Genomic DNA, 5177 nt, shown 5'->3' with positions numbered 1-5177 from the left:
TGTTTAAGACGGGCTTAAATACCGTAGGGAGTTCGAATCTAATCGGACCCCTTGAAAATTTATTCGGACAATGACCCAAGCACATGGGGTTCGACTCCGATCCGACCTATTTCCAAGTCTCATATGGACGGTGATAGATTGGAAATTATGCTTTAATTAAAGTGTAGTCTTCAAAAAAGCCTGTATTTACTCTAAAGTCCACTTAGATGTATTATAGGGGGGCTTGAACATTCTCTACCTTGACCAAAGAGGTTTGAGCCTGAATCCAATCGGTTAGAATTTTATTTGGACAAACTTGTACAAAACGGAGATCTGACCTAATTCCCGACGCATTTAGAAGTATAGAAGACCCCTACCCTTCAATTGCAATAATAATTTTTTTAAAGATTAGTGCTATAATAGGCTAAACTATAATAGTATACTATACGGAGGATAACCTAGTATTATATATCTCTATGTACAAATCTAATATACTGTAACATGCTCTTGTGATAGCAAAACTTTTAACTATGTTACTATGCTAAAGAACAAGGTCTTACATGACTCTCACAACAAGAAGTCTTATAGAACCCGAATTAATATTGTAGAGTTTAAGAGGAGTTTCATGATAAGGTTTTATAGAAGAGGTTCAATTTAAAAGTTTTTTTAGTTATTGTTAGTATTATATTTATGTTCGATCATGTAATTGTTCTAGGACTTTTCTTTTTGATTTTGGGTGTAACTGAGATATGGGTAGTTTAATTGTAATCATATTCTATTTGTTTTCTTTATTATAAAAATTACATGCTCATAGTCAACATCATGCTTGCATATGGTTGGCCTTGCATCTCCACTTTTCAATTTGTAGCAGGGAGAGCACGACGAAGAATTTTATGTGTTGTAGTAATCAAATTTTATGTGACCAGAATATTTAAGTCAGGGCGAGCACTATATGAAGAATTGTTTGAAGACCAAAGATTATTTTTCATTGTAAGTTGAAGTTATAAACTCCAACTCAAGGGAGAGTGTTGAAGAATAGGTATAAAAGACTTATATGACTCTCACAACAAGAAGTTTCATGAAACAATAATTCATACGGTGGAGTCTTACAGGAAGTCTCACATAAAGAAGTGTCATAAAAAAGTCTCAGCTAAAAGGAGTTTTAGTTACATTAGTATTCTATTTTTGTTTAGTCGTTCAATTGTTTTAGGACTTGTCTTTTAGTGTTTGACTTTGGGTGTAACTCGAACATGGGTAGTTTAATTATAATATGATTCTACTTATTTTCTCTATTATAAATAAAGACTCATTATACTTATTTATAGTCAAATCAATGAATTATTTATCTTTCTCAGGAATTCAACAACTTTATATAAGCATATGCTAAGGAAGTCACACCAATCTTGAACAAACTCATCTCATGAGAGAAGGACTTGACATCAAGGAATAGTCATCAAAGAGGACATATAGACTTCAATCAAAAGAAGGAGAAATTTCTACAAAGAGCTAAGTATTTAAACTCGTTTATTTTCTAATTATGAAATTATGATTATTTAATAAAAATCAAAATTATTCTAAGACATCATCATGGTCACTATGGCAAACTACTCACAAAAAATGAGGCAATTTTTTTTAAAAAAAATAAAGCTCTAACATTCTAAAATAGAGTTGTAGGCATAAAAAGGATTTTTTTGTCCTATTGTAAAATCTACTACTTGCTTAATAAAAATCATGTCAAATACTTCAAAATTTATAGCTAATGTTATGTCACAGTGGAAAGTCATTGAAGCCCAAATCAACATCCAAACGTTTGCTTTATGCATCCTAGAAAAGGTTTCTTCGAACATTATGAGTTGTTTGAAGAAACTTCACTTTCAGAGTGTTGGAAGATATGATGGACTATCATGTTATACGGGGAGATTTCAGAGTGTTGGAAGATATGATGGACTATCATGTTATACGGGGAGATCCTATACACTATTTGCAGCAAGCTAGGTGTTTATGATGTTCTCTCACCCCCAGTTTGAGGGAGAGGGTTGGAAGATAGGCCCAAACCCACACGACCAAGGAAGACCCATAGGCCCACACAATGATGGCATGATGGTAAATAAAGAGTCATCTTATAAAGATGGCATTGATGTAATTAGTGTATTATTTATGTCTCTTATTCACTCTTACAAGGGTGAAGGGTATTCTTGTAATATTAGTACTTTTGATATTTATAAATACAACTTAAGGGGGAGGGTTTGAAAAAGTCCATTACCCTAATTTTTCTCCTTTTTCTCTCTTTTCCTCCTAAAAGTTTCTTTCCACAACTCTTCTTCTTCTCACCTCGTAATCCTCTTCTATTGGGATTATACATCATGGAATCCTAAGTTTCAACATGGCTTCAGAGCTAGCAATGATCTGAGATGTAAAAGGAGAAGAATATGGAGAAAAAGATGGAGAATAAAGAGAGGAAGAAGAAGAAAAAAAAAAGAAAAAAAAAAAAGAGGTGTTTCTCGTTTTTCCTTAAGTCTTATTCTCTATTTCTATATTTGATTGGATGTTTCATTCTCTTGCCTTATTTTTCATATAGAAAATTATATACCGTTGGAAAGATATTTGAGTCTTGTTTCCAACTCAAAAATAAGTGTTGAAATCATATTTTTCTAGAAACAGAAATCAACATTTGAAGCAACAAAGGTAAAGCTATAGAAAAGTTTCATGTAGTAGCAAAAAACATTAAATTTAGAGTCGTTTTATGACATCAATAACAAGATTTTATAAGGAAAATTATATATCAAAAGAAATATTTGTAAGTCTATTTTCTTACCGATTCAACCAATTGTCATTCTAATTTTTTTAGATGGATATATCAATCTTAGAAGAGTCAATGACCATGCTAGCCAAAGAAGAAAGTACTCATTTCGGCCAGATTACAAAGTCCAAAATCTATAAGATTATTTATCTCAAAAGAAGTATATTTTATAAAGATAAGTTATATGTGGTTGAAAGGTATTTAAGTCTAGTTTTAGAAGGATAAAATTTTATGTCAATCTGATCGATATTTAAGGAGATATTAGCATTGGAAGAATCAAAGGTCATGTCAGTATACTATTACATGTGAAGATATGGATTTAAGCCGAATTTTTTGTTTAACTTTTTGAGTTGTTGTTATTGATCAACAATATCAAGAAAGTATCTCATTATCTACCCTTGGCAAGTTTTTGTTTATGAAAGAATCTTTAGAAGATCATCTAATTTTTAGAAAATTTCCTTATTTTATGTGTCAAAGCCTTGCCTAAATATTTCAAGAAAAAAAGGCAAGTAAAGGTATCTTCTTTGATTGCTAAGTTGGCACCAATTGAAGGAGGAAACTACTTTATTTTGAAGATTTTTCCAACCAAGAATTTTATTGGTATTTTGAAAGATTACAAGGAATTTGATTTGGTATCCTTGCCTAAAAAATAAAGGCAAGAAAGGATTGAAATATTTGGTTTGGCTTGAGTTCCTTGGTTTACATTATTTGAACTAGTGAAATTGTTGATCATATAAGAGGTGGATTAGCACTTGAGCTTGCAAAATATTTAAGGACTTCAAGCTGGGATCATTGACATTCTCCCAGCTTTGAGGGAGAGAATAGAAGGAGAAGTATAAAGGATGAGCACATTGGAGATTGTTTGATTTATTGATTATCAAAGAACACTTGGTTCAACTTATTATTGGCAGTCTATTACTCGATTCGATTCACTCACTCACTCTCAAAGCTACTATCTACTATCCACTATCTTCTATCTGCTACCAGCTTGACTCTGGTATGATTATTACCCTATATTATTACCTTGAATTATCCTCAGCTTATTACTTGGTGCATAACTTCCTTATTCAATGATGGACTTGCTGTAGATTATCATATGTGTCCTTATTGCTCTTAAAAACTTTTACTACCTATGGGTTATCTGCTGCTATGTAACTACCTATTTGGTACGTGTTATTTGGGCATATGCCCATTGAAGTTGTTGTTATTATGTCTCTTTGATTGAGACATTATTATTGAAGGAGGACTTCTTGGTTGCTAATTATTATCAGCATTGGTTATTTTGATGAAATAAAAAGCACATGGTGGCCCCAAAATATTATCTTTTGGTGATTACCCTTTTCGTCCTTATTTTTCTTTTTTACTCCTACCATTTGAGAATCGGTGCCCTGTGGAGGGACACCATGATGGAGGATTTTATAACTACACTTTTGAGCGATGCCTATAGACCCATACCTATAGAGGATAGGAGTGTGCCCAATATCCACCGTGAGCCAAGTCTATTATTCTCGCAATAGGTATTTTTTTAGCTACCGTGAGAAAGTGGGTAGACTATGTGTCCCATAGTAGGACTACTTTTCCTCCTGTGAAATTGAGCGAAAAAGTATTTTTGACTTTGACCATTTGACTAGAGTATGGAGCGATGTCTTACAGCTAAGAGTGATTTTCCTCTCTCTTATATTATGCCAACTGGACCTCATGGAAAAGAACAAAGAGACCACCAACTTGAGGGGGAGTGTTGGAAGATTTGGTAGACTGTCATTTTATACGGGAAAATTTTATACGCCATTTGCAACAAGTTGTGTGTTTATGATGTTCTCTCACCCCCATCTTGAGGGGGAGTGTTGGAAGATGGGCCCAAGCCCACACGACCAAGGAAGGCCCACGGGCTCACATAGTGATGGTATGATGGTAAATAAAGAGTCATCTCATAAATATGGCATTGATGTAATTAGTTTATGATATATGTTTCTCATTCACTCTTACTAGGGTGAAGGGTATTCTTGTAATAGTAATATTTTTGATATCTATAAATACAACTTAAGGGCGAGGGTTTGAAAATTTTTATTACCCTAATTTTCCTCCTCTTTTCTCCAAATTCGTCATTCTTCCTCTTTTTCTCCTAAAACATTCTCTCCACAACTCTTCTTCTTCTTCTCATCCCTTATTCCTCTTCTACTGGGATTATATATTATGGAATCCTAAGTTTCAACACAGTGCCCTATTTTAGGGAAAGATATAATTTCATAGTTTATAGACTTCCCTAGTATGTTTACTTTTCAAAGAAACTAGGATTTCGTACTTTTCCTAGTATTCTAGGCAAGGTGCAGTAGTCAGACACGACTCCTTTAAAACCTAATTTTCACACGCCAACCTCTCTCTCTCACACTCACACGCA

The sequence above is a fragment of the Aristolochia californica genome, unplaced genomic scaffold, assembly GCF_029961685.1.
Source record: "Aristolochia californica isolate CCGP_79_NKW_82.1479 unplaced genomic scaffold, dmAriCali1.0.hap1 SCAF_12, whole genome shotgun sequence".
Taxonomy (NCBI): domain Eukaryota; kingdom Viridiplantae; phylum Streptophyta; class Magnoliopsida; order Piperales; family Aristolochiaceae; genus Aristolochia; species Aristolochia californica.
This window is presented reverse-complemented; position numbering follows the sequence as displayed.